The sequence below is a fragment of the Spermophilus citellus genome, assembly GCF_964194105.1.
Source record: "Spermophilus citellus genome assembly, chromosome: 1".
In the NCBI taxonomy this organism is placed as follows: domain Eukaryota; kingdom Metazoa; phylum Chordata; class Mammalia; order Rodentia; family Sciuridae; genus Spermophilus; species Spermophilus citellus.
The window spans coordinates 230258287-230278012 of NC_138182.1; positions in this window are offsets into that span (position 1 = coordinate 230258287).

Consider the following 19726-nt stretch of genomic DNA (forward strand, 5'->3'; position numbering starts at 1 on the left):
TCTGTCCACCCATCCAAAGGAAAAGTAGAAATGTGCATGCTGTCACTATTTGTAGTCTTCCATGATTGTTAACTTGCTTACTGGACTATCTTCAGTTTTAAAATATCTGTATTATCTGTTGTGGGTCTAAATGTGTCGTATCTCCCAAGCTACTAGGCACATGGTTTAGAATGTTATTTGAATAATGGGTTAGGTCAGCATGGGTAAACTAGCAGAATCCTGCTTCATGAGACCTGAAACCATGTGTCTTCTTCAAAGGATTATTTTTGGCCTTCTTGTCACTTAATCCAAGCCTCCCAGGTGGCCCAAGAGGGATCTCTTCTAATCTCCTGGACAGTCTGTGGTCACAAACCTTCTTGGTCACCACCTTTTTCATCTTTCATGTACTTTTCTCTGCCTCCTCACACCATTCATCACCTTGAACATCTATGAGAGAACTCAAGTTGTTTTCAAAATATGCTGTGTGGCCTGATTAGCTTGTTCCAGATTTAGCTGGAGATTAAAATATAGCTGTGAGAAAAAAACAAAACTCTCAGTTGTATCAGTGTAACAGACCACTGGCATCCAGATAAGCAGCTACCATCTTATTTCATTTATAGTAAAAGGAAAATGAAAGTTGGTTGCATAAAATAAAAGCCCAGGAAACAGTCAGTCCCACTTGCTCTTGTATTTCTTACTAAAATTTTCCCTCTCACTCTTTGCAATAAATTCAGAATGCTCCCAAGTCCTATTTTTTTTTTTTTTATCACTGAATCTTCTCAGTAGGAAAAGCAAACAAACAGCTGCCTGAAGTTGCAAATTCTCCACCGCATTGCATGCAGGTAATAGGTCATGGCACCAGCTCACAGTCATTTCTGATTGCACTCCCCACCTGAAAGACAAGATTGATGGGTCCAAGCTCAGCTCACCACCAGATCTTGCTAGAGAGAATGTGAGTCACTGAACAGCTCTTGTCTTTAGTTGCCACACCTAGCGAGTAAAGAACTGGAACTGGTTTGCTCTCTAAGATTCTACAGCATTATTATAGAAATAGCTTCAATTTCTTTGTCTTCTGATGTTAAAATCATCCTTATAAGCACTAAATCAGCTCAGATTATACACTGAAAAATTAGGAAATCAAGTATATAAACAAGACAGTAAGTTTGGGGAGAACAACTCATGGAATAGGACAGAGAGTATATTTCCCATGTTCTGTCAGCTTCTGGGGATCCTGAACATTCAGTGTCAGTTGGACAGTTATTACTGCCTGTCCAGAAAAAGAACCTACCCCAGCAGATACATCCATGGTTAGAAGACTCTCCGATTACAGTGCTGCAAAGGCTGTATTCAAAGCTCCCCTAATAATTTGCTCCACTACTTTCTTGAAACACAGCCTTAAGTACACCTAGGCCATCAGAAATTGAGTTTCTCTGTGATTTTACCTGAACTGGAAAATGTACCTTCATTTGCAAATCTTACCAAATCAGAGCTCACCAAAAACTCCTTAGGTAGTTTTCAGAATATCTTGAAATCCAGGGGGAAGTAGGAAAAGAAAAGTAGTGACAGAGAGCCCAAGATATCATTGATAAGGTTCCAGTGGAGAGATTAGGGTACCATGAAGACATTCTAAACTCTAGGATCATTTCCAAGGCATTCCATGGGAATACTTTCATATTTTTTTCTGCCAACCAAAACAGAATATGATATTCTCCAATTTTTTTGTTTAATATCAAAATAGCCTTTGCCTATTTCCTCAGGAAGATACCTTACCTCCTCATGCATGAAAGGCTCTGAAGCTAGAAATGTCTGAATTTGGCCCTCACCTGGAATCATAGAAAGACAATGAGCATATTGTTGTTTGGGGCCATATTGGCTGTATATTAGGTTTCCCTTTAATTCCCATACTGTGCCAAACTTAGTCTAGTTATCCAACCTACAAAGACACCAGTCATGTTGGAACAACAAAAAGAAATCTAGACAGTTAGAGGACTCTGAGATGGGTTGAACATTTCTTACAGTTTTGTTCCTGCAGAGCACAGACTATGTTTTGGGTAAAGCTTCTCTTGTAATCTGTGTAATATAGACAAAAAGATTGCCAGTGTCTCCTAGATGTAGTGCCTGTCCCTTCCTTGTTTCAGATGTGGAGTTATAATTCTTCATGTGCTGTTCTTGGGGCTCTTAGGTGACCATTCCTTCTGTCAATAGTCTCTCACCAACTAGGCACAGAGTCTTTACCAGGGCTTTCTTCCACATTTCTCAAACAAACACCTAGACCCAATTTAGTAATCCCAGCATTTTGAGTTACAAGGGCATAGTTCATGGTTCTCTTTAGGTTTTTGATTAAGGCTAGCAGGGGTGGATGGAGGAGAGAGCTGGGCAGAGCATGGTCATTTGATATACTTATTCAATAAATATTTATTGAGCATCTCCCATGTGCTAGATATTAAGTCACTATGCTGGGTACAGATAATTCTTTGCAAGATTTAAATGAAAGCAGGGGAAATAGGGAATGAAGAAAGAGAGGTCTGATATTGACCTGCTCATCACATTTTGAGCCTCCTCTCCCACCCCCCATAATCATAAAATATTATTTTTCTAAGTTTAAAACAAGTAATAGCCTATCACAGGTAGTCCAGGAACTATGCAGTAATTGGGATTACCTTTGATGGAAGAGAGAGCCTCTTGATTGACTGGTCTTTGTGGGAGGGACTACTAAACAGTACTTGGATGAAATGAAAAGAGAAAAAAAATAGAATCACACAGTTGCTATTTCTTTGAATGTTTTCAACAGGAAATTTTACTAAGATACAAGAAAATGTGTAAGCAGCAAAGATAACCCTGTCTTTCTAAGGGTGTTCATTTTAAAGTCCTCCTTTCTTCTGAGGTATTCCTTTCAGGTCTAGAGACCAGAGCTGGGAAGTCTATTCCTGAGCAGGTGTGCTCAAGTGTTCTCTCCAGAGCCCATTCAGCAACCCCTGGCAGCTGACTGCTGCTCCCCTGGACTCTGCCTCCCAGAGTGTTTCCTTTCTGATGTTGAAGATTTGTGACTGAGTCAAACAGTCTTTGCAGACATACTAGAGCAGCTTCCCCCTCTCTAGCCTCAGCAGATAAGCCACCCAGAAAATAAGTTCTGACAGCCTGTGGCAGGGGCATTTTCAGGTTGCAGTTTAAAACCAGTGCACATTTGTTGCACAGTGTCTGAGGCTGCAAAGGGACCTCTGGTGTTCTGTTGCCAGGGGCAGGGGGCCGTGAGAGGGTGGTTGTCAGTGACCCTCTGTCCTCTATCATCCAGGTAATACATGTTCTCCTGCTTTCCTTTTTGTTCTGCTTTCTCTTTACTCCTCATGTCACCTCTTGACTCTGACAGTGTGCAATAGCAGGGCCAAGCTTTCCTGGGAAAGCTTGGAACTAGAAAATGTGCCCTAGGAAATATGACAGTCATGGAGGCACAGAGGATGGAAATCACAGGGACCAGGTATGGGTGCCCCAGAGTGTGAGCCCTAGACTGTTGGCTCTACACAGCTCCCTGACCAGAGCTACATTTCCAACTGTTTCTCAACCCTGTGTCCTGATAGAATGGACAGAATTGGCATTTCTGGGGCAGAAATCTGACATCTTATCCTTTAGTTCCTAAAAGACGAGGATATCCCCAGCCAAGTGCTCAGGATTCATTGACCTCATGGCAGGCAGATGGTGCCTGGCCTCTCCATGTCTGTAGTGGGTCCTTCATGGTACCGAAGCCCGGTGCCTTTCATTCATATTTCAGTGCAGAGGTTACCTTCTCTGTGCCTACCCTCCCACATTTGTGTTCCCCTTTGAACCAAGGATGCCCAGAACTAGGAAGAAGAGAAAGCAACTTTCAGCCCTTGGTCCCAACTGAGACAATGTTCAATGTCAAGCCAGCAACCTCCATAGCAGCCGAGCTACAGAGTCCTAAGCAGCTTTCAGGAGCCTGAAAAGTGACTGGCCAGCCCACTTAAAGAGGCAAAAGTCACCTCAATCCAGCGATGGGCTGGAATAGGCCCAAACATTTCAAGAGAGCCCGTTGTTAAAGTTTCAAGAATTTTGAGAACCAGCTGAGAAATATAGCCATTATTAAAATTTAAATATAATTAAATAAGTTATATTTTAAAGCAAAGTTAAAATATATATTCAAAACACCACTTTCTACTTACTTTGCTATATTTTGCTATCAAGTATGCCTCGAGGTAATATATGCCTATCGTATCTGTATGTAGAAGTACTTTATAATGGAATACCACTGCACACATGTTCCCAATGCTGGGGTCAGTGAGTGATGTCATGTTTGCAGCTTGAGATCAGCCAGGGTGGGAATATTTACACTAGAAAAACTGACAATGCTACAAATCAGACTCCTCTTAGACTCCCATCCTTCTAGATGTTGTTAAATGTTTGCATACCACAGTCGAAAACCCTAAAGAATAGTTGACTTCCCTCCAGAGACCCAGGCCATATGGGTTTGTGGGTCAGCATTGCCCATAAATGAGCTGGGGGAAGGAAAGACTTAGTTAGCAAGCTCACATCATGTCAGTACATAAAGGTTTATTTTTTTTTTCCTGCATCTGTATTGGTTGACTCCGATTAGGACCCATAGCGCAGAGGATTCACTGCTTTCTTTAGGTATTATTCCTTTGGGGAGAATGTACAGTAAATTAGCTATTTTATGCTGTGCAAATAAGAACAAACTAGTTTAAAATCACAAAGTATCTCCCCTCTGATGCCTAAGTAGTCATCCAAGAAGGAGACCCCTTCCTTGGCTTTGACATTCACCAGGCCTGCCTAGGTAAAACTTGATGGACTGGCTTAATTTCATTTCCACTGTGGTTGTTACAAATATTTACTGCAAAGAATCTATGTCCTAAGTCAGTTAAAAGAAAAAAAAAAGAAAGTTCTTTCTTGATAGTTACTTTCCAAAATGTGGTATGTATCCTCCCCCTGACCCAGGAACACATTGAACAGACCATATGTCCTTTGTTAATGTCTAGCTGTCAAACATGAAATCCTAGGAGAGTTTCTTTCAGGTGCACTTCCCTTTTGGACTTGTGCTAAACCGACAATCCACTCTCTTTAGCAATGAAATCTTGGCAATGGTCCTGTCCTTGGTTTTGTTGTATGGATTTTTTGTTGTATGTTCTTTTCTATTTTGAAAGCTCTGTAAGTGCCCCTGCTATCTGTGTTCCAGTTACCCCTATTGTACTGTATATATGTTCTGCATGTGTGAATCCCAGTAAATTCTGTTTTCAGGTTTCTGGAGTTTTCATCTTAAGTACAGCTGAAACTGCTGTGAACTCATCTTTCTGGTATGCTCCTCTGTGTCTGATTTCTGATTGCCAAAATGTTGAAACAAGTGTGTTTTCACAAATATCCTGAGACAGCCATGCGTATCCTTGTGAAAGCGCATGCTCCATGTGGGATGGCTTGTGTACAGCATAAATCTATCAAGTGTGAACGTGTGTATACATTTATATGCCAGATAACTAACATTCACATAACAGCTGCAAAGATATTTAATGTACATCAGATTAATAAAAGAGCATTTTTTGCTCCATTATATTCAAAATAAAGATTGCCGTGTGACTGATTTCCCTTCTAACCATGAATTGACCCTTGAAAACTAAGCACCTTTTTTATGTCCTGGGGTACAGAAAAAACCCGATCTTCAGATGTAGGCTAGTTTGAATCACTTTGGTGGGCTGGTGTCGTGGGTACTGATGTGTTGTTGATTTTACAGGAACACTTTCCAATGTTAGCTAGGACCACTGGGAGCAAAATATTTGTGGGGGAGTTTGTATCAAAGCAGATGCTTATGTTCTTTTGCCCTAAAGCAAGAATAGCAAACAGATTTCTATCTCACATATTAACTCCAATTAATTGCTAGTGACTGTTTAGAACATTGGTATGAGAAGAACAATGAGGAAAGATGCTATATTTGATGACATTCATATTGGAGGCAGAAACACAGACTTCAATGCCACATATTTGTTATTCCCCAAAGAACACTTTGACTGCATATAAGTGAAGATCCAAGTATTTTACTAGCAATGGGGGTAGAATAATTCCACAGTGACAATATGGGTTGGCAACACCATTGCAGGGCCAGGTTCTTTCTCTCTTTTAGATCAGCCATCCTCAACATACTAGCTTTTGTTTCCTTGGGACTTGAGATGGTGGCAACAACTCTAAGCATCATATCTAAGGATCAGAAGTGGAATTATCCCCTCTTCATGACCCTTTGTAAGATCCAGGGGAACATTGTCTGAGTCCTCCAGCAGACTTCTCCCTATCTATTACAGGATGAATTTGCATCGTTTGTCTACTCCTAAACCAATCACAAACAAAGGGATCATAATTACCATATGGCCTAGACTAGGTTAATATTCACCCTCCCTATAGAGTTTGGGAGAAGCTCATCTCCCCTGAAGCAAGTGGCTATGACTGCCTGAGTAAAATTGAGGTTTTGTGAGCAAGCAAGAAAGAAGGTAGGCAAGCACTGACCATGAGCACTAGAACCATGCTATCTAATGCAGTAGCCACATGTAGCTGTTGATATTTAAGTTTAAAATAGTTTAAATGAAGTCAAGAACTAAATTCCTTAGTCATATTTGACCCCATTTTAGGCACTAAATTGCTACATGTGACTCATGGCTGTCATATTGGACAGTGCAGATACAGAACATTCCATTGTCATTGGAAAGTCTATCACTTCTTTCAGGTTCTCTTCTCCAGACTAGGTCATCTCTTGTAGCTGAAGCAACTCTGTTTTCCTTTACTAATCCTGAACCCCATCACCCCATGTAGTTCTTTACCATTTCTCCACCTACCACCCCTCCAGATCTAGACACTATACCATATGTTTAAAAGCTACTGTCAGCCAATGTGCACAGGCCCTGGGTTTGATCCAATACCAAGAAGAATAAAAAAGCTACTGGGCTCTCACTTTCCTTTCTTTCCTGGTACATAATGAATATTGCATGAAGGGAGAGAGAAATTCCCAACAGGCTAGAAATCCGAGCAGCAACAAGGATGTTGGCAAGCATAGGAACTCATCAGAGGGTTCTGGGATGCAGATGAGTGGGGCCAGCCAGCATCAATGTGAGTTCTGAGGAAAGCATCCATTGGCTCCTTCTGGCTCAGCAGCTACAAAATCTCCAATGTGCAATTCCTAGCACACAGTGTGCTACAATAAGGCAATGTAGTCTTGAAAGTGTATCTTTCCTCTTTACTGATGTCTGGTGCAAAGACATTGTTATTATTGTTTGTACTAGTCTGCCATAATACATTACCACAGACTGAATGACTAGAACAACCAAAGTCGGAGATCTACATGTCAGGTACTGGTGGTTTTTCCTTGGTTTGTCAATGGCCGTTTTCTCCATGTGTCCTCACAATGTTTTCACTCTGTACATGTCTGGATCCTGAATCATCTCTTATAAGAACATCAGTTATACTGGACCAGGATTTGTCCATGTGTCCACATTGTAACTTAATTACTTCTTTAAAAACCCTCTCTCCAAACACAATCACATTCTGAAATCCTGGGGGTTAGGACTTCAGTTTAAGAATTCAGGGAGAACACAATTCAGTCTATAACATTATCCCAAATGCAATTTATCTTATTGGGTATGTATACCGTGTTAGAATTTTCTGTGTGTATATGTGTATAGAATATGAGTGGATGTACCTGTGGCCCCATGGGAGGGTAGCATGGGCTGTGTGTATATACTCACACTTGTACCCAGTGTTCATCCAGAGGGAGAGATAAAGAGATTGAGGAATAACCCTTGGACCCTGCAGAGCCAGAGCAGGCTAGTCAGGCGATAAGACCCTGTCTGCCGCTGTTTGCCTCCACATGCCTCCTTACTCTTCAGAATGGAAAAGAAAACTTGCTCTCTCTGCACAATAATAATCTATTATCCTGCTGTCAGTGGGGGCATTCCTCTCCCTCCACCACAGCATAACAGTCTCAGCCTCCAGACCTCCAGGACAATGACCAGCCTGAGCCCTGATGGCTGGGAGAGAAAGTAAGAGGAGCAGCATTCCTGGAGCTTGGGTAAAACCTTGTCTCCTACTGCTATTGCAATCTTTTGTTCAATAGGAAGAACAAATGCGTCGTCATCTCCTGTAGTTTGCAGTTCAGACACCAGGTGGAGAAGTGAAACCCGCAAAAGGAGACAAGTTCTTGAAGGAAAGCCAGGCTCCAATCCTGCAGCTTGGGAACTTTCTGGGGTCAAAAGGAAAGAGGCTGGGTGGTCCCGGATCAGGGAGGACACAGCAGACTCCAACTCTGACTCAACACACCACGTGCGTCTGCAGCCACCTGCCTTCAGTCAGATTTCCTCATCTTCCACTCAAAAGCCAGTGGGGCAGCAGCCCACTCCCTCACACCTCCCAACTGCAATCTCACCCGTAAGATGACATCAAAACTGCCTTTTGAACTGAGATTTCCAAGGAAGTCTCATAAGCAAATTCAAACTTGGCACTGTAAGGAAAGCTACCATACATTACAAAGCGCTGAGTGATTAACAAGTCATCCCCACTCCTCTTTTGGTTTTTGAAAACACCGGACATCATCCCACTGCAGGCTGCTGGTCACTCTCTTTCTCTGGAAGCTTTGCTGGACTATAATCCCCCCTTCAGAGAACACCTGCAGAGCTTTCCAAAGTTCAGGCTTTTTTATTTTTTATTTTTTTGTACCGCTGATTGAATTCAAGGGCACTCAACCACTGAGCCACATCCCTAAGCCTGTTTTTTTTTTTTAATGTTTTTTTAGTTGTTGATAGACCTTTATTTATTTTACTTGGTGCCTCAAACCCAGTGTCTCACACATGCCAGGCAAGTGCACTACCACTGAGCCCCAGCCCCAGCCCTAATCCTATTTTGTATTTTATTTAGAGACAGGGTCTCACTGAGTTGCTCAGGACCTCGCCATTGCTAAGGCTGGCTTTGAACTCACATTCCTCCTGCCTCTGTCTCCCAAGCTGCTGGGATTACAGGCGTGAGCCACAGCACCAGGCCTAGGTTCAGGCTTTTGTGAACCTGAAAGCCCCACTTCTCTGTCCACACTGAGGACTATGTCAAAGGTGGACGCAGAGTACTGCTGTTGCTAGAAGCATGAGCTTGAGCAGTATCAGTTCCAGGTTTTGGGGAAGGGGAAGATCCATTTTAGGAAAAAAATGATATAAGAGTTGGAGGGTATAGTTCAGTGGTAGAGTGATTGCCTAGGATCCATAAAGCCCTGGGTTCAACCCCCAGCACTACAAATAAAAAGGAAAGAGAAAAGAAAGAAAGAAAAAGAAAAATACACAAAACAAAAAACACAAAATTAACTGAAATATAGCTATTAATAATGAAGAAAGAGGCCTCCCAAATTTACAAATTTTACAAAGCTGAAAAATATCACAAACTATAACAAAATCCAAAAAAGTGACATAATATTTTTATTAATTAACTGCCTGTCGTGCCTTTATAGTCATTTTCCTATATTTTTAGCTCAATATTCTTTGATTGCCTTTCCATGGGACAACATTTTTTTAAATTTTTGTCTATAGTAAGAATATAAAGATAAAAAGTAATTTTGATTAATAAGAGTTTAAGTTTTCTTATTCCTCCTCCATCTTCTGTGCTAAAGATATGGGTCACATTTACTTTTTGCAATCCAGGCTCTGGCTCTGTCTATTGAGTCAGGATGCAGGTAAGTGGGCTGTGGCAGCAGAATTCCCCTGCATACCACTCCTCCAGTGGGATGGTAGCAACAACTTAACAATCACAAAAGACACCATGAGCCACACAAACACATCCCACTAAATCCTAACTGAATAATATACATCCAACTTAAATTACTCTTAGCCAATCCCCAAAATACCCACCTCAAACAAACCCTGGAACAATTTTGAGGAAGGGAAGGCAGAGTAAAAACAAACAGGAGTTTGAACTGACTATTGAAAAATCTAAAACTTTGCAGTTTTCCTAATTGTGCAATTTTTTTCAAAAGCATACGACCATGTGAATATATTGCTAGGCCCCTCCCAACACCTTGGAAGGAACCTGTGCAAATGGGGTGCTCAGAGGCTTAAACTTCCTTAGCTTCAAGTAAACATATGCTCTGGGTTTTGCTGTCAGACAAATGTGGGGTTGAATCCTGACCCTGCCACTTGGCAGCTATGTGGGCAGGAGGAAGTGAAAATTAGTCTTTCTGCACATTCATTTTTGCAACTCTGCATTAGAAATGATGATAGTTTATACTTCACTGGGGTTTTTAAGGATTAAAAAATGTATATAAAAGGCTTAGCAAAGTGCCTGGTACACAAGTTCTCAGTAAATGGTAGCCACTATGATTAACAACACTGGCTCAAGTCTCCTCCTGGAGGAAGGTCAGTACCACTCTTTGCTATGAGTATTTGAAATGCAGTGCTTATTGGAGTTCAATCCCCTTGGTGTTCTCAAATAGGGTGGTGGGAATGGAGTGGGGTCCTAGCATTGTTAAATTCTCACAAGACTTCTTGCAGAACCAGATAACTTCTAGTTTCTATTGTTGTAGGCATGAATGGCAGTTTCCTGGGCCTGTGGTGACCCTGGCAGCAACTCCAAATCACTTACTCACATCTTCCAAAACTTACTGTGGTTAGGCTTCCCACTAAAGCAGTCTGCAAGGTGTCTCACCTGAGTGTCCAGATGCCCAACTCCACGAGGGGTCCTCTGGCAGCCAGGAAGAAGAGAAAGAAAGGAAGGAAAGAGATGTAGTAACACATATACAACAGGGCCTTACCAGCCGTCCATGAGTACACAGTACAGGGCTTGGCAGACCTGGCACTAGCTGTCAAAACTGTCTCTTCCCCTGTTACCCAAGTCTTTGCCATTCATCTTACTGGGTTAAAAAAGTTCCAGAAACAAAAATCCTTTGCCCAAGACTCCAGGTCTTTCCCAAGTGAATTGCACCCAGGGAAGGATTCCAAAGAAAAAGACCAAAGATCAACTATTCATTTACAATAGATCAAGCTAACAAGAGGGTGGTGGAAAAGAAAATAATAATTATTTATTGGGAGGAGGACAAGGATGGATTGTGATCTCTGCATACAAGAAGGAATGATGGGAAGCCAGTGGTGACATGTCTGGAGCCTAGCATGTGCCAGGCCCCACAGGGTACATACACTCTGGAGGTGGTAAAAAAGCAATGGCACCACGAGGAGTTGGGAGGTTGGTCCCTACACCCAAGTAGACTGGAGTTCAAAGCTTAGCTCCTCCACTTGTAAGCTGTGTGGTCTAGGGTAAGTTCATTAACCTCTCAGAGCCTCAGTTGTTCACCTGTAACACAAAGAGACTATCCCCATCTAAAAAGATTGAATTATATAATCTAAGTGTTTAACACACCCACCCACTCTTCTTAATGTATATAGTTAAAGTATATAACATGATTTTTTATATCCATAGAACACATTATCTTCATAATGTCTTTTTTTAATTAAATTATTTGTTTATTCTAATTGGTTATACATGATGGCAGAATGCAATTCATTTTATTTTACACATACAGAGTCTTAATGATTTTTTGATATCTAAAAGCCCCTAATTTTAGGGCCTGGAAAGGTAGCTCAGTGATAGAGCACTTCCCTAACACGTGTAAAGCCCTGGGTTCAAACTCCAGTGCCACACACGCAAAGAAAATCAAAGTTCCTAATTTTAATGAACATGTAATACACATCATCTATGCTCTTGAGGTAATTTACATCTCTTATATCTGGTGGAGATGCTGTATAATGATGATTCCCAGCTCCACATTCAGAGACATCATAGTGGTAACTTAAAATCACAACCACGATGGGAGTATTTACACCAAAGCAATCTGCAGTCACTGCAAGCTGGAGAGGTGATTGTTAAACAACCACCACGTGCGTGGTTACATCCCAATTTATTTAATGAAAATGAATTACCAACTGCATGACATCACTCCTACAACTGCCCTGAAGCTCATATTTTTGAGCTTCACAATTGGCTTTGTAAGCCAGTACAACCCACTGCTACATTCCATAGGATGTAGCCACGGGTGGTCAAAAAATGGATTTGGGGCCAGTTATTGTTCTGAGTAGTGATGTCACGCAGTTGATATCTTGAAATTTTTTAGTTCAGAGTTGTGGAGGGGTACAGAGGCTGGCTTGAGTACCAAGCTAGGCTCTTCCTTTGACTAGCTCTATTACTTTGAGTGGGTGACATTCTCACTGGGCTTTGGGTTCTACTATAAACAGAAATGTTGTGCACAGATGATCGCTATGTAAAGTATAATAAATTTTAATAAAATTCTTGAGATGGCTGACAGATAAAGAGTACTTTGAAAGTCATGATGGCAGCCTGGACAAGCCAAGACAATTCAGCCGTTTTGAGGTCTTACTCCAAGGGTAGGGGCAGGGGAGGATGGTGTACCTTCTCCTGGAAGCCTTCCCTAACTGCTCCTTGTTGGAGCATACCCCGCTTCTACAAACTCTGATAATACCCAGAACTTCTGCCATAATAATGATGTCATATTGTCCTTGCCTGTTAACTTGTCTGTCTCCCCAGCTAGAATGTAAGGTGAAAGAGAAGGAGCTGTGTCCCCATCAGCCAGCACAATGCCAGCCACATGATGACCATTTAATACACAGTGGTGAATTTGCTCACTTGTAGAAGCCCTGTGATGTAGGGACTGGGTCCTTTGGTCTAGTCCCAAGAACAAAACTGCTGTGTGGTACAGTCACTATTGAATAAATTAGTTCTAAAATACCAGAATGCAGGCACTCACCACCATATTCAAGTCAAAATTCATTTTACTTTTTTTTTTTTTTTTTGGTGGTGGAGGTGCTAGAGAATGAACCTATCTCATGCTGAGCACATGCTCTGCCACTGAGCTATACCCATAGCCCTCCTTCTACTTTTAAAAAGAGCTTGCCTTTCCTTCTGCTGCCTAAAAGGACAAAAGTGAGAATATTGGAGGAGTAACATCTGTACTAGGCCAATCCTGAATTATGTAAATGCCATAGTCTAGTGGTCAAGACTGTGGGTTTTAGAATCTGATTGACCTAGGTTTGAATTTTGCTTGTCACTTACTAGCTGTGCATCCTTGGGCAACTTTCCTGAGTCTCAGCTTCCTTATCTAAAAAATAAGGGTAATAATATACTTACATGGTTATAAAATAAATACAACAAAATAATTGATTATAAATTACTTGGGACCCAAAATAAAATATAACAAACTGTAAATAATCCATTTTCTAATTAAATTACTTAAAATACAAATACAATAAAGTCGAAAATAAGTTTAAGTTAATTAATAAAAAATAATGTCTATAAAGCACCAAGCCTCATAGATGGAACTCAAATAAATAGTAGACAATATATTATAAGGAAGTCTTGGAAAAGAAACCATCCTTTTCCCATAGAGATTCATTGCCTTTTGTCATCAATTCAGAGCAAGTTGCCTTTTCTAGATTTTCTTTAGTGACTTTGGCCTTTAAAATCGTACTTATTTAGGAAATTGGGGTAAAATCTACTTTAGAAAAAATTTTTAGCAGGGCCTGGAGAAAGGCTCAATGTTAAAGTGCTTGCCTAATTCAAGGTAGGCAGTGGGTTTGACCCCCAGCACACAAAAAAACACATGGCAAAGGGAAAAGTAAGAATATAGAGTACAGGAGGACATGTGAAAGCCAGAAAAAAGATGGGAGAGTGAGATGAGAGTGCTAATCAGTGAGTGAGTATAGGCTGCACTGATGGAAGCAGCATCTCCCAGGCATGTCCCATGTACAGCACAGGCCACTGCAGACATTCTTGCACGTGTCTTTTGGTGCATATATGCAAACATTCTGCACCATAATATATGCATAACTTCAGGTTCAGCAGATATTTCTAAATACCTTTCCAAAGCAGTCACATCAATTGACCCTCCCAACAGCAATGGGTATCCTTGATGAAAGTTTCTTGCCAACACTTGGTATTATCTTTCTTTTTTTTTTAAGATGGATACAATATCTGTATTTATTTTATTTATTTTTATGTGGTGCTGAGGATTGAACACAATGAATCACATGTGCAAGGTAAGCGCTCTACTGCTGAGCTATAACCCCAGCCCCTATTATCAATCTTTTAATTTGAGCTGTTCTGGGAGGTGACTAGTGATATTTTAACATGGGTTCATTTGCATTTCCTGAAATAAAAATTGAGTACTTTTTTGTATGTTTAAGGTCATGTTCAATGAGTTTTTATTTACAAGTCAAGTATCCCTTAACTGAAATGCTTGGGACTAGCAGTGTTTCAGATTTCAGATTCTTTTGAATTTTGGAATATTTGTATATGCATAATGAAATATCTTGGAAATGAAACGGAGCCCAAGTCTAAACAAGAAATTAATTTATTTCATATGTGCCTAATAACATATAGCCTGAAGGTAAGTTTATACAATATATTTTTTCTTTTTCTTTTTTTCCCCAGTGCTAGGGATCAAATCTAGGGCCTCAAGCATACTAGGCAAGCACTTTACCACTGAATTACACCCCAAAATTAATACTTCCGGCAAGAATGACTTAATCAGGGCTGGGGATGTGGCTCAAGCGGTGGCGTGCTCGCCTGGCATGTGTGCATCACGGGTTTGATCCTCAGCACCACATACAACCAAAGATGTTGTGTCTGCCAAAAACTAACTAAATAAATAAATATATTTAAAAAAAAAAAAGAATGAATTAATGAATAAGCATTGAAGGGAACCTGATTCCTCAGCATGTAACTCAGGCCCTCTTTGATCTGCAGTCAGTAAACCTTAGGATTGTCAAGTTAATAAAAAGCACTTAGAACAGTACTAGGCACCTAGTAAATGTTCAGTAAACTTCAGTGGTTATTACCAAAGACATGTACATTTTAAGCAAGTCAGTTTAGATTGTCAGAAAATGACTGTATAAAATTCTGGAAACCCCACTTTTAATTAAGAACACAGAGAAAGAGACACATTTTTAATCTTCAGTTCATTAGTAGCCTTTTTTAATTAATTTTTTTATTTATATGTGACAGCAGAATGCATTACAATTCTTATTACACATACACAGCACAATTTTTCATATCTCTGGTTGTATACAAAGTATATTCACACCAATTCGTGTCTTCATACATGTACTTTGGATAATAATGTCCATCACATTCCACCATCATTTTTAACCCCATGCCCCCTCCCTTCCCCTTCCACCCCTCTGCCCTATCTAGAGTTCGTCTATTCCTCCCATGCTCCCCCTCCCTACCCCACTATGAACCAGGCTCCTTATATCAGAGAAAACATTTGGCATTTGATTTTTTGGAATTGGCGAACTTCACTTAGCATTATCTTGTCTAACTCCATCCATTTACCTGCAAATGCCATGATTTTATTCTCTTTTATTGCTGAGTAATATTCCATTGTGTATATATGCCACATTTTTTTTATTCATTCATCTATTGAAGGGCATCTAGGTTGGTTCCACAGTTTAGCTCTTGTGAATTGTGCTGCTATAAACATTGATGTGGCTGTGTCCCTGTAGTATGCTGTTTTTAAGTCCTTTGGATATAGACCAAGGAGTGGGATAGCTAGGTCAAATGGTGGTTCCATTCCCAATTTTCCAAGAAATCTCCATACTGCTTTCCATATTGGCTGCACCATTTTGCAGTCCCACCAGCAGTATATGAGTGTACCTTTTCCCCCACACCCTCACCAATACTTATTGTTGTTTACGTGCATAATAGCTGCCATTCTGACTGGAGTGAGATGAAATCTTAGAGTGGTTTTGATTTGCATTTCTCTAATTGCTAGAGATGATGAACATTTTTTCATATATTTGTTGATTGATTGTATATCATCTTTTGTGAAGTGTCTGTTCAGGTCCTTGACCCATTTATTGATCGAGTTATTTGGGTTTTTTTTGGTGCTTAGCTTTTTGAGTTCTTTATATACCCTAAAGATTAGTGCTCTATCTGATGTGTGAAGGGTAAGGATTTGCTCGCAAGATATAGGCTCTCTATTCACCTCACAGATTGTTTCTTTTGCTGAGAAGAAACTTTCTGGTTTGAATCCATCCCATTTATTTATTTATTTTTTAATATTTATCTTTTAGTTTTAGGTGAACACAGTATCTTTATTTTACATTTATGTGGTGCTGAGGTTCGAACCCAGGGCCTCATGCATGCTAGGCGAGCACTCTACCACTGAGCCACAATCCCAGCCCCCCATCCCATTTATTAATTCTGGATTTTAATTCTTGCGCCAAAGGAGTCTTATTAAGGAAGTTGGGGCCTAATCCCACATGGTGGAGATTAAGTTCTCACACAGTGAAGCAGTGTATCAGACATTCCAGAGCAATAATCTTAGATATTCAGTTGAAAACTTGCTTTAGCAGTACAAGCAAGACAGCATTTCCATACCTACCCAACAGAAACCAATATCAGGTCAACAACAGCTATGCAAGAGTTTAATTTCTGCTAATGTTTAAATGCTGGCTCCAGTTTTCTGGAATGAAACAGACTCTCCCCCTTTGTCTTGGGCTATTTTGTGAGTTGTTTGTTTAAAATGGTGCAAGAATTAAATAACCACAAATCTGCATGTCCTGAGAGACCACTTCCCCTATCCTGCTCTCCATGCATGTGAATTTCCCCTCTAAGGTCCTGTAACTACTAAAAAAGAAGATATGAAAAGATTTCTGAACCACACCTATTTTACCACCACACAATAAACCAATAACTGAAATGACAAGTTTTGCAAAAGGTAACCAATTGTTTGGAGACAGGAGAGCTATCTTCAAATCCACTCCCCAAGGATAGGTTTTTGGCATTAAGAAACTAGGTATTCTGAGGCATAGGGAAAGGTGATTGGAGGCATGGAAAAGGGAAGTAATCAGTAGTCTTCATGTATGTAATCAAACTTCATGACTCTTCATAGAATGCAAGTTCAGAAAATGGAAGCATTAGCATGTTTGGAGGGTGGAGTTTTAGCCTTCTGATGTTAAAAATTCACCTCTCAGACACTCACGCCCGAGGAAGTGAAGGGCCAGTGGTTTCAACTGGTTTGAGCTACCTTCAAGTTCCTGAAAAACAACTTAGGCAATGTTACCATCATCACCCACCATGACCCATATATCAGGTGTTATGTATCAAAGCTAATGGAGTATATTGCTTAGCTACATGACGTCTAAAATTGGTGATCAAAGCAAGTAGCTAAAAATAAGTGAAGGTAAAGGGTTTATTCAGGTTTTCCCTCAGATTCATCATTGCTTACTTGACTACTGGTGCATTCCCCAGAAGAAACAAAGAACAGGAAAGGGCGAAGGAAGGGGAAGGGATATAGGAATATGAAGAACTCTCCAAGGAGAGGAAGTGAAGCAGTCTCCCTTCCTTCCCCAGAACAAGCCTTTTTCTGGGACTACAGATAGCATGAAGTTCCTGTTGAAATTCTAATGTATACAGCAGCCAGGTTTTGTGGTCTCATTTTCCCAGTGTGAAATCCCTTGCTAAACGTGGCTTGAGCAATTGTATCCAGATGAGCCATAGAAGTTCCAGAGGCCTCAGATTGCCAAAGTATGTTTATTCATTCACTAAAAATGTAAATATTGGTAACTAAGATGAACCAGAAATAGTTCTAGGCACTAGTAGGAAATAGTCGTGATCTGGTCCATATACTCAAAGAACTTATATCACAATAAGGAAAGACAGATTAACAAGTAAGCAAATAAATTAATAAGATTCTGTAAGGCAGTATGCAGAACTAATATACAAAGTGCAAACAGTATAGCGTCTCCTGTGTTGCTGGGTGGGTGTAACTAGATTCAATGGCCAGAGAAGGTTGGAGACCATTGACCAGAATCCCAAGAATGTGGTTCAACACTCAGTTTACACTAGATAGTGTTTTGCTTTGGAACCCTGTATAAACTGGGTCATCTTCCAACAAGGAGATGACCGTGAAATTAGGTGCCTCGCTATATCTGGAAGGGTGTGAGAACTATAGAAGAAAATCACTTAGCTGTTCTACACACTGCCACAGTGGACATATCAGCCTATAGTTTGTCAAAGGACAAAATAACAATTTTATTTAAAGGCCTTAATTGGACTCATTTATTTAGTTAGAAACAAAGTCTCACTATGTTGCCCAGGCTAGTCTCAAATGTGTGCTCTCAAGTAATCCTGCCTCATCCTCCCAAGTGACTAGGACTTCAGACAGGTACCACAGAACCTGACTTGGACAGGTCATCTCAAAAAGTTGCTTTCTTTGTAAAGCAGAGATAAGGAGACAAAGTAGTAGAAAAATAACTGATTAATTAGCATTGGGCTATTTCAGATGTGTGTATGGATTTTAAAGGAGAAGGAACTTCATCATTATGGTTATTGAAATCAGCTTGTTTGGAAAATTTGGCTGTTCTCTAACCCCAATTTTTTTTTTGTACCAGGGGTTGAACTCAAGGGGCACTCAACCACTGAACCACATCCCTAGCCCTATTTTGAATTTTATTTTAGAGTCAGGGTCTCACTGTGTTGCTTAAGCACCTCACTTTGTCTGAGGCTGGCTTTGAACTCACGATCCTCCTGCTTCAGCCTCCTGAGCTCCTGGGATTACAGAGATGTGCCACTGTACCCTGATTTCTAATGTCAGATAAGTAGTTTAGTTTCAGTTTGGTGATATGGAACTGTAGTATGAATGACTACTTTTCTTTTTTTTTAAGCTTGTTCTGTTGGGTCCCGATGCAGGTATCTTATGATTTTTATTTAACAATTTGTAGTTGCCTTCACTAGAACTGCTGCTGTGTTTCTGTCCTAGGGAGTAAATCTGTTGTATAGTGTAGATATGAAAAGACACACTTTGCTGTTCCGTAGCTCCAGTTACAGTCCAAGAAACACCATTCTCTGTGGACCCCAATGAAAAATTTCTCACCATTACAGGATGAGTTCAATGCCTGTGAAATAGCTCTCTTCCTTTCAGCATCCTCCTCCAAGCATTGGACTTCGGAGATAGTGAAACCTCAGCTTGTGTGTGTGTGTGTGTGTGTGTGTGTGTGTGTGTGTGTGTGTGTGTGTAACTCAACAATCAAAAAATTAGGATACATTATGACTATAAGCAACTCTATCCCTGAAAAAAGCTGACTGGACATGAGATATTTTTTTATCCTTCTCAATTCCCTTTTGGTCTTTTAAAAATTCATTATTAATACATATGCCACAACCTCTCTCAATATACATGCAGGTCTATATTTTAGGGTTTTTTTCACTTTATATAATACATTTCTACTTATAATATTGTTCCCACATATCATTTTAACAACTCAATAGAGTCTAAGCATGTTTTAATTCATTGTTTACTTCTGCTTATCCCTTTTCATTTTTAAGGACTAAAAATCATTTGAGATTTTTCACATAATATGAGGCCTTACAAAGGACTTTATTTCCCCCTTTGCCTTGTGGAAATATTCCACAAAGTTAATGACCACGTCAATGGGTGTGAACAGTTTTATAGCTCATGCTAAATTTACTAGGCAACTTTCAGGAAAGATGGAGCCAATTTACAGCTTGGGCCATTAGTGGATGTGGGTCTCTTTTCTTGGATCTCCTTCTAAATTTGACCTTAGAAATAAAATCATTGCAAGAGATAAAATCATTGCAAGCAACTTGAAGGAATTCTTTATTTTATTAAAAAAAAAATCCACTGGGCTTCCCTTGAACCCCACTAGTAGATATGCTATATTTACCTTCTAGTTCATAAACA